The sequence below is a fragment of the Neofelis nebulosa genome, chromosome 18 (assembly GCF_028018385.1).
Source record: "Neofelis nebulosa isolate mNeoNeb1 chromosome 18, mNeoNeb1.pri, whole genome shotgun sequence".
In the NCBI taxonomy this organism is placed as follows: Eukaryota; Metazoa; Chordata; class Mammalia; order Carnivora; family Felidae; genus Neofelis; species Neofelis nebulosa.
Window position 1 is genome coordinate 17,772,926 of NC_080799.1, and position 10,839 is coordinate 17,783,764.

The 10,839-nt window shown below is 46.8% G+C and overlaps 1 long non-coding RNA gene across 2 annotated transcripts; it reads left to right on the forward strand.

Moving 5' to 3' along the window:
- Positions 1-2,198: 2,198 nt before the first annotated feature.
- On the forward strand, positions 2,199-5,650 carry LOC131501723 (uncharacterized). 2 transcript variants are annotated; one of them, XR_009256866.1, is made up of 5 exons: positions 2,199-2,500; positions 2,655-2,768; positions 3,796-4,142; positions 5,201-5,375; positions 5,592-5,650. It is a non-coding gene; the product is annotated as an uncharacterized LOC131501723 (long non-coding RNA). The 2 variants fall into 2 exon arrangements; XR_009256865.1 differs by having other exon boundaries at positions 2,200-2,500; positions 2,655-2,761.
- Positions 5,651-10,839: the final 5,189 nt, after the last annotated feature.

The following is a 10,839-nucleotide window of genomic DNA, read 5'->3' on the forward strand; positions in this document are numbered from 1 at the left end:
GGCATTCTCTAAACAAAAAGAAAAAAAAGAAAAAAAAGAAAGAAAGAAACAATATTACCAGCACTGGGGCGCCTGGGCAGCTCAGTTGGTTAAGCGTCTGGCTTCGGCTCAGGTCATGATCTCGCGGTTCCTGAGTTCGAGCCCCGAATCAGGCTCTGTACTGACAGCTCAGAGCCTGGAGCTGCCCTCAGATTCTGTGTCACCCTCTCTCTCTGCCCCTCCCCTGTTCATGTTCTGTCTCACTCTCTCAAAAATAAATAATAAAAACATTTAAAAAAATTAAAAACAGAATATTACCAGCACTTTATTTTTAAATGTTTATTAACTTTTGAGAGACAGAGCGTGAGGGGGGGAGGGCCAGAGGAAGAGGGAGACACAGAAACTGAAGCAGGCTCCAGGCTCCACACTGTCAGCACAGAGCCAGACGAGGGGTGCCAACTCACAAGCTGTGAGATCATGACCTGAGTTGGATGTTTAACCAACTGAGCCACCCAGGTGCCCTGCTTTATTTATTTACTTCAATGTTTATTTATTTTTGAGAGTGAGAGAGAAGGCACACGAGCAGGGGAGGGGCAGAGAGAGAGGGAGACAGAAGATCCCACGCAGGCTCTACACTGTCAGCACAGAGCTGGACATGGGGCTTGAACTCATGAACCATGAGATCATGACCTGAGCCAAAATCAAGAATGGACACTTGACTGACTGAGCCACCCAGGCACCCCTACTTATTTATTTTAAAGTAATCTCTACACCCAACGTGGGGCTCAAATTTATGACCCTGAGAGCAAGGCTCTACTGACTGAGCCAGTCAGCCACCCCATTATCAGCACTTTACAAACAAAAAGCTTGGATTAGTTTTGCCTGTTTTTATATTTTATATAAATTGAATTACATATTACATACTATTTTTGTGTCTGGCTTTTTTTGCTCAACAGTATGTCTGTAAGATTCATCCATATTATGCATGTAGTTCTAGATTATTCATTCTCATTTCTAAATAATATTCCATGAATAGTATTCCAATGATTTATTTATTCATTCTTCTACTGTTGTGAATAGTTTCCGGTTGTTGGCTACTGCAACTAATGTTGCTTGAACATTTGAGTACGTGTCGTTCAGTAAACCTATGTATGCACTTCTTCTGATTATGTGAGTAGGAGTGGAATTGCTGGGTCATAGATAGGCATGCAAATCTTTAGCTTTAGTAGATACGGACAGTTTTCCAAAGTTGTACCAATTTACACTCCACCTGTAGTATAAGAACGTTCAACATGTTCAAAACTTACTTTTGACTATGCACTCTATTGAATTTGACTATATTATGAAATAGAATGCATATCCACATGAATTGTATAGCTAGATTATGTCTTCAAAGTGGTTTCACTGTACGGATGGACAGTTTTTTGTTATATCCGCAGAACTTTCCTTCTCTGCTCCCATGAATACTACTTGGTTGGAAAAGTTTGAAAAACAGATTAAGAGGTGATTTGATTCATTTCCCAGCTTGATTACTCATTTATGAGCTGTAATTCGAACACAAAATTTCTGATCGAGACAGGGTACAGTAAGTGCTTAGCTAAGCACTTGGCTGAACCTGGGAGCCAGATGATTTTGAACCTGCTTTCTGTCCCTCAGCGGCTGCGTCTGTGAAAGGCAAGACATCTGTGACCTCGGGGCATGGGCCAAATCAAATACCGGGTAGGAATCGTTTCCGCAGCTCGCCCGGGCTAGCCCTGCCCAGGGTACCCAGAGCAGGTCGGGGCAGGCCAGCCCTCACTTCCATCATCTCCAGTTTTCAGCCTTTGGCTTTTACTCACCTTCAAGCCCGGGACATCTGCACCTGCTCGTAACAGGTCTCATGTAAGTAGAAGGCAGTAACCTCAAACCGTCAAAAACACTCTTTTAGATCCTGTCCCGGAAAAGCCAGGTCAAAAGAAAGCCTACTTAAGAAGAGAGAAAGAAAGAGAAAGAGCCTACTGCCTCTCAGCGCGCGCCACCTTCCAGACAGGTCGCTCCTTCTCCTCAGCCTTTCAAATAGGCCGCTCTGGAGAGACCAATCACAGCCTTCCTTCTTCCCCTAATCGCCGGCGCCGTCCAATCAACGTACGTCATCTACGACTTGCTGCCCTGCAGGTCCAACCTCCCTTCTGGTTTTCCCCTCGGTGAGGAAGGGCAGACCGGAAAAGTAAAGGAGGTTGAGGCCGAAGAGGCGCCATGTTGGTTAAGGGCAGGGCCGTGGCCGTTTAGGACTTTTTCAGAAGAAAGCTAGCAAAGCTCTAGCGTTTTCACATATTCCAGAAGCCTCTCTTGGCGTAGCACTGAAGGGTTTTTCCATGACGCCTCCCGGGGAGGCCGGGCGTGAGAAAGCAGCCCTGGGGTCGTGAACTTCGCGGACGTGGCCGTGTACTTCTTCTGGGGGACTGGGGGTGTCGGCGGCCAGCGCAGAGCGCCCTGTACCGGGACGTGATGTGGGAGACGTACGGCCGACTGGGCGCGCTCTGTGAGGCCCGGCGGTCCAGCTAGGGGGAATGACGGGAAGGGGGGGGGGACTGATGTCCCCAGATTCGAGTGGGATGGAAGTGTGGGGCACTGAGGAAGCAGCCTCATCCTTCCCTCTTGGGTTCTCAGCCGAACCCAATGTTTCCCCTCCGTAGGATTTTCAGGCCCCAAACCCGCTTCTATTTCTTGGGTGGAAGGAGAGGTGGAGGCCCAGGATCCAGAGGGTGAGACCCCAGCAGCTGTCATCAGAGACGGGGGAAAGGTAACGGGTGGGTACTTCACTCAAACCCAGTATTGGCACCTCTTAGACGCCCCTCCCCTAACTCGAATCCATAGCACACACTGTCCCCTCCAAAGCCCCATCGCGTATCCCTAAACCTCCTCTCCAGAAGGTTCCAATCTCACTGCAAAATGGCTCATAGAACAGCTAAATAGCACTACTTAATCATACCGGGAAACCCTAGTCTAGTACAAATAGTGCTTGAGTTGTCAGGGCAGCAAAAGGAAAGGAGAAACACACACCTAATTTGATTTTTCTTGTGTAATAAAATGAAGATAAATGTTCCTTTTAGGTATTAATATGTGGACCACAATGCAAGGATAATGTCATTCATCAGAGATCCTAAAATAAAACATGTTGGGGTTCTTGGGTGGCTCAGTCGGTTAAGTGTGGGACTTTGGCTTAGGTCATGATCTCCTGGTTCAGAGTTCCAGCCTCGAGTTCAGCTGTGTGCTGAGAGCTCAGAGCCTGAAGTCTGCTTCAGATTCTGCATCTCCCTCTCTCTCTGCCCCTCTCTCACTCATGTTCTGTGTCTCTCAAAAATAAACATTAAACAAACAAACATGTTTTCTCTGCTGTCACGTCATAATAAATGCTCGTTCCCAGGTCTTCCTGTGGAACCTGGAGTACAGTCCAAGTGTAGACTTTTTGATGACATCCCCTTACTGGGGTTGGCCCAAGGGAGGTCATTTAGTGGCTGTTTTGCAAAGGGGTCATAAATAGGTTCAGGGTTGTAAGCTCCACAAAGGCTGAGACCATCACCACCCTCAGTGCCTGACAGAGTAGGGGTTCACCTCTGTTTATCTCCAGCTTTCAGAGCTTTCATGTGTTAACACCGTCCAGATGATGAAATTTGCTTTTACTCCAGGCTAGCTTTCTGGGTTTGATGAGGCCCCAGTCTCGAAGAGCCCCAGTCCAGCAGACTGCCGTATATTCAGACATTCATGCTGCTTCCCAGGTCAGGCCACCATATGGAATATACTAAGTTTGAAGTTTTATCTTTTATCCTGTCTCAGGATCCGGGAATGACAGTGAGGAAAAAGAACTGAACAAGAGTCCAAAACAAAGAGACGGCGCATGAGGAAGTGTCTCTCGAGGAGTGGTTACCATCCAGCAGGCCACCTGGCCCCAGTCACAAAGCCACCTGCCCAGAGCTCTACTGGACTCTGGGAAGAGCCCGATCTAGCCTTGGTTCAAGGACATTACAACCCACAAATCACCCTACTCTTGCCCAAACTGTGGCCACAACTTCAGCTACCCCTCCCTCCTGGCCAACCTGGGGAGCGGCCCTGCCAGTGTGACCAATGCCAGGCTCGTCTCTCCCAGTGCAAACATCTGCTCCAGCATCAGCTCGTCCACACAGGTGAAAAGCCCCACTCTTGCCCTGATTGTGGGCAGCGTTTCCACCAGAGGGGTTCCCTGGCCATCCACAGGCGGGTTCACACCTGGGAGAAGCCCCCCCCAGACTGCAAAAGTTGCTTCACTTACCCCTACCTGTTAGCCATCCACCAGCGCAAGCACAGAGGGGAGAAGCCCCGACAGCTGTCCCGGCTACAGCCTCTGTTTTGCCTACACCTCCCCGCTGGCTGGCCATCCTCAGGTGCACACATACAGGCGCACACACTGTGTGGACTGTGGCCTCCGCTTTACCTATACCTTTCTCCTCCTCAGTCACCGGCACATTCACTCTGATAGCCCGCCCTTCTCCTGCCCACAATGTGGGAAAGGCTTTAAGCGCAGGTATGCCTTGGAAGCCCATCAGTGGATCCATCGCTCCGGCGAGAGCCTAAGGGAGTAGTGGCCTGTGTTAGGGCTTTCAGAGACGATCCCTGTTTTGGGAGGCCTCCAGTTCATTTCCGGTACTTTCCAGGTATATTTCAAGAAAGTGGGTGATGGGGCGCCTGGGTGGCGCAGTCGGTTAAGCGTCCGACTTCAGCCAGGTCACGATCTCGCGGTCCGTGAGTTCGAGCCCCGCATCAGGCTCTGGGCTGATGGCTCGGAGCCTGGAGCCTGTTTCCGATTCTGTGTCTCCCTCTCTCTCTGCCCCTCCCCCGTTCATGCTCTGTCTCTCTCTGTCCCAAAAATAAATAAAAAACGTTGAAAAAAAAATTAAAAAAAAAAAAAAAAAAAAAGAAAGTGGGTGATGGAGCTCACAAGTGATGATTAGAGTTTTCTTTGGAAGGGAAAAGGCCAAGTTTATGCATTTGCGGGATAAGGAGTGGAAAGAAAGGAGGCATTTGAGGAAAACAAAGCTCTGAGTTCAGAGGGCAAGCTGATACCTTGGAAGGAGGCAGGAATCAAAAGCCACTTGAGGGCTGAACCCATTTTCTGAGGCTTCTGCTCCCAAGTCCCATGTGGAGTTTCTTCACTGCCAATCATTTCCCTAACTAGCTTTTCCCCCTGGGTTGTTCTCTCCCTTAGAGCATTCTGCTTTCTGGACTGTAGCTCTCCTGTTCCTCAGAGATGAGATCCTCTGGACGCAAGAGCCTATGGAAGGAGCCTGCACCCTCTCCGAGGACCCTCTGAAATAGAGGGCACACCTTGGGCCCATCCCCAGTAGGGGAAGCTCATCCAAGGATTCTTTTAGCCAGTGCAGGTGAGACACTTGGCAAGCCACTGTTGGCACTCTTTGGTTATAAGGGCCTAAAGGTGACGACAGGGAGAACAGTGGCTTCAGCTGGGAAACTGCCCTGCCCTGTGCTCACTCTGTACATAGCGCACTAAAGTATCACGCTTAGCTGAAAGGTTTTTTTTCCCTCTTTTATGAATTAGTGATTACGATGTTGTGTTTTTGTTTTTTTTTTTCCCTCAGATATTCACATGTTCTCTGGATTTTACACCTTCTGAATAAAGATGTGTTCTTGGACCACAGCAGGCGGAAACAAAATGCTGGGACTTTTATTTAAAAGAAAGAGTTGGGGCGCCTGGGTGGCGCAGTCGGTTAAGCGTCCGACTTCAGCCAGGTCACGATCTCGCGGTCCGTGAGTTCGAGCCCCGCGTCAGGCTCTGGGCTGATGGCTCGGAGCCTGGAGCCTGTTTCCGATTCTGTGTCTCCCTCTCTCTCTGCCGCTCCCCCGTTCATGCTCTGTCTCTCTCTGTCCCAAAAGTAAATAAAAAAAAAAATGTTAAAAAAAAATAAAAATAAAAATAAAAGAAAGAGTAAATTACCGGTGATAAGGGTTGAAATCAAGGCCTAGTATCTCCAGTCTAATTTTTACTGTAACGTTTTTATGTGTCAACAGTTAAAAGGGGTCTTTGTGACCCACTTAGATCCGCTAGCCCTATTTTCGATTAGGAAACTCTTGAAGGAATAAGCAAGGAAGTGGATGGGACTAAGCATGTCTGCATGCCAGGCATGGTGCCAGGGGATTCAAATAGCTCTTTGAACAAAAGACTGCTCTCAAAACCCCTGGGTTCCAAAAATGATTATTTTCTAAAATGTTTATGTATTTTGAGAGAGAGAGAGAGAGAGAAAGCATGTGCAGGGGAGGGGCGGGGGGGGGGGGGTCGGGGAGAGAATCCAAAGCAGGCTCCACGCTCAGCAGGGAGCCTGACACGGGCTCGAACCATGACTAACAATATCACAACCTGAGCCGACATCAAGAGTTGGATGCTTAACCGACGCTTAACCACCCAGGAGCTGCCCCCCCCCCCAAATGATTATAACTGGGTGTTATTTTACCTCGCCACATAGCCTGTCCTGAATTGGTAGACATGGATTCCAGGCTGGGCTCAGTCCCAAGTAGCTATGGGGCCTTAAGCATGTCATTCAACCTTTCTAAAGCCTCAGTTGTCTCACTTGTCAACCTCACAGGGTTGTTGGAGATAAAACGTGAAAGCACCTAGCATGTCTTCATAGTCTGAAGTGACTGAGTGCCCTCGTGTCACCGTATGACATTTTTTCAAACATTCAAAAGAGTTGTAAGAATTTTATGGTAAACACTCGCGCCCATCATTTAGATCCCACAATTAATCCAGATTCTACAATTATGCTTTATCACATGTCAATCCATCTCTCTAGCCCCTGTCCGTTCGTTTATGCGTCGTATTTTATTTCACAGTAAGTTGCAGACCTTATTACCCATCATTCCTCAGCTCTTCAACATAAGGCTGAGCTGTACACAAGAAACTTCGGCGTTCCGTTATAACTAAAGCTATCTTCTGCATGTTTTATGAATTCTCATAGTCCTATGTGATCGAGATTCTGGAACAACATGTTAGTGGGCAATCAAAACATTTTGAAAGCGAGAGCATCTTTGTATTTTTATGTGTGGCAGGAAAAACAACATGACCTCAGCCACTTATGATGAAGCACAGTTTTAGTCTTGAAGGTGTGTTTCAATCCGATTAGTTAACACCCAAGTTTATTGTTTAGCTCTATCTCCTTCTTAAGTTTTCTCTATCCCTCGTGCAAAAAGAAGTGGTTTATAACATTGTATGTGAGTACACAAAAGTATTTTTTGGTCCAGGTGAAATCCTTTGTAGTTTCTCTTTAGGTAAAGTTGATTCTCTGCTTGGAAGGAGACTCCTATCTGGAGGCACATTTTTCCTTACTCTATTTCTACACTATTCGTCACTGTGAGTGCAGTGAGGCCCCTCCAGGACTCAAGGTTTGGTGTTTTTTTTTTTAATGTTTATTTTTGAGGAAGAGAGAGAGAGACAGAGTGAGCAGGGGAGGGGCAGAGAGAGAGGGAGACACAGAATCCGAAGCAGGATCCAGCACAGAGCCTGATACGGGGCTGGAACTCACGAGCCGTGAGATCACGACCTGAGCCGAAGTCGACGCTGAACCAACTGAGCTTGGGGCACCTGGATGGCTCAGTCGGTTGCGCGTCTGACTCCGGCTCAGGTCGAGATCGCGCGGTCCATGAGTTCCAGCCCCACGTTGGGCTCCGTGCCCATTGCTCAGAGCCGGTTTCGGATTCTGTGCCTGCTGCTCTCTCTGACCCTCTCCTGTCCGTTGTCTGTGTCAAAAAAATAAATAAAGGTTAAAAAAAATTTTTAATTCTTTTTAATGTTTATTTTTAAGAGAGAGAGAAACAGAGCATGAGTGGGGGAGGGGCAGAGAGAGAGAGGAAGACCTAGAATCTGAAGCAGGCTCCAGGCTCTGAGCTGTCAGCACAGAGCCGGACATGGGGCTCAAACTCGTGAACTGTGAGATTGTGACCTGAGCCAATGTTGGACACTTAACCGACTGAGCCACCTAAGCGCCCCTCCAGGACTCAAGTTTTAAAAAATTATAAAATAAGCAAGTAACTGTTGAGGTGATATCAGTGGAAGGCACACCAAAAGCCAGAAGTATTCCAGTGAAAACCAGCAAAGGTGGGGCAAGAAAGTACAAAGACGGAAAAAGGCACTAGCTTGGGCAGCAATGAATAATTTGTGAACACAAGGGGGAGGGGCGGGGACAGCAGGTGCTAGCGCAGGCAGGACAGCCAAGCAAGGAGTGGTTCCAAGACCAGCCAGTGGACTGCCGTCAACAGAGAGGAGGGTTTTGTTAATCCAAGGACCAAATGGCACCTGCCTGATTGCAGGAATATTCCCAATGGGATAAAGCTATCTAGTATCTGTAGTCCAATGCCACAAACCATTAAGCTGATCCATCTCGACTGAAAAACTAGGAGGATTTTGAATCTAGGAGGCAGAGGATACAATCCAGGACAGTGGGGAAGTAAGACCCTGGACGACAGCTAAGGCCCAGTCCAGTTTGAGGGCTCAAGGAGGGAGGTTTCCCGGGGCGGGGGGAGGGGGGGGAATGGGAATTTGAGGTTTGATGCTATCCCTGGTAGTTCAGAACAACTTAAAGAAGCAGAAAGGGCAGATGATGCAAGGAGAAAGGAAACATAATTAGAAAGTTTTTAAAAGCGGGTGACTGGGTGGCTCAGTCGGTTTAAGTGCCTGACTTCGGCTCAGGTCATGATCTCACAGCTTGTGGGCTTGAGCCCTGCATTGGGCCCTGCGCTGATAGCTCGGAGCTGGAGCCTGCTTTGGATTCTGTGTCTCCCTCTCTCTGCCCCTGCCCCGCTATTCTCCGTCTCTCTCAAAAATAAATAAACATTAAAAAATTGAAAAAAAAAAAGTTTTTAAAAGCAAACAATGACAATGGCAATATTACAATATGTAAATGTACCAAATCAACACGTTATACACCTTACATTTACACAGTGCTATATGTCAAATACGTTTTAATTTAAAAAAAGCAAACACTGACCAGAAAAGAAACATAATCACAGCATGTATAGGAAATTTCACAAATTTATTACCTCACGTCTGGAAAAAAGGTGAGCAAAATGGGGCTAGAAACCAAGCAAGTATCATTGCAGGATGCTCACAAACAATTTCTAAAATGAGTCTATCAAGAAACAAGAAAAGCATATTTTTTAAAATGAAAGCTCCAGAAGAAGTGGCTAAGAGTTAAAAGTATATTGATCCAGGGGCACCTTGGTGGCTCAGTCGGTTGAGTGTCTGGCTCAGGTCATGATCTCCGTGGTTCATGGGTTCGAGCCCTGAGTTGGGCTCTGCACTGATGGTGTGGAACCTGCTTGGGATTCATTCTCTCTCTCTCTCTCTCTCTCTCTCTCTCTCTCTCTCTCTCTCTCTCTCTCTCCCCTCCTTTCTGCTCCTCCCCTGATCCCACTCTCGCTCTCTCTCAAAATAAATAAATAAACTTAAAAAAAAAAAAGGTGTATCGATCCAGTTTGGGAAGGTGAGAAAGTTCTAGAGAGGATGGTGGGGATGGTTAAGATGGCAGTGAAATAAGTCAGACACAAAAGGACACATGCTATATGGTTCCACTTACAGGATGTACCTAGAATAGGCAAATGCATAGACACATAAGGCAGATTAAAATTAACCAGGAGCCAGGGTTGAGAATGGGGAATGACCACCTAGTGGGTTCCCGGTTTCCTTCTGCAGTGATGAAAATGTTTTGGGAGTAGATAGTGGTGATGGTTGCACAGCATTGTGAATGTAATTAACACCACTGAACTGTAAAATTAAAAACGGTTCAAATGGCAAACTTTATATCTTGTGTATTTTACAATTAAAAAAATAATGTAACATACAAAACCCATTAAACTGTACAATTTAAATGCAAGAGGTATCTATTGAGCTAATTTAATCTCAAAGCTGTTAAACAAAATGCCTTATACAAACGTTCACAGCAACACAAAAGGTGGAAACAACTCAAATTTCCATCAGCTGATGAATGGGTAAACAAAATGTGGTATACATGTGTCCCCTCACTTTTCAAAAGCTCCCATTAGGCCACTTCACTTTAAGAAAAACCTACGTTAAGGGGTGCCTAGGTGGCTCAGTTGGTTAAGCGTCCGACTTCGGGTCAGGTCTTGCGGTTCATGAGTTCAAGCCCTGCGTTGGGCTCTGTGCTGACAGCTCAGAGCCTGGAGCCTGCTTGACATTCTGTGTCTCCCTCTCTCTCTCTCTGCCCCTTCCCTGCTCGTGCTCTGTCTCTCTCTCAAAAATAAACAACCATTTGAAATAATATATTTGTTAAAAAAACCACAAAAAAACCTACATTAGTACCCGTTTTCACTAACTGAAAGAAAGCCAAAAAGAATTTTTGCTTTTACAGAGGCAGCTTGCACCCCAAGCAGCAAGAGTGGCCCCACCAAGCTCCTTCCCAGGGAACTACACTCAGCCCCTTGGCATCAAGCTACTATAGCTTTGAACTGTGTGAGTATCTGTTCTTGATCTAGATTTATTTTGTGCGTCCTACGGTATAAGTAAAGCCTAAGAGAGGTTATTTTTGGGGTCTGGAAATGTTTAAAAAAGTTTTCCATATAAGTTAATGGTAATTGTTTCTTGGCTTTACACCATTTCTGGGTGGCTCAGTTGGTTAAGTGACCGACTTCGGCTCAGGTCAAGATCTCATGGTTCGTGGGTTCGAGCCCCACACTGGGCTCTGTGCTGAGCACTTGCTTGGAGCCTGGAGCCTGCTTCAGATTCTGTGTCTCCTTCTCTGTCTGCCTTTCCCCTGCTTGTGTTCTGTCTCACTCTGTCTCTCAAAAATAAATGTAAAAAAAACCTTTTTTTTAAAAGAA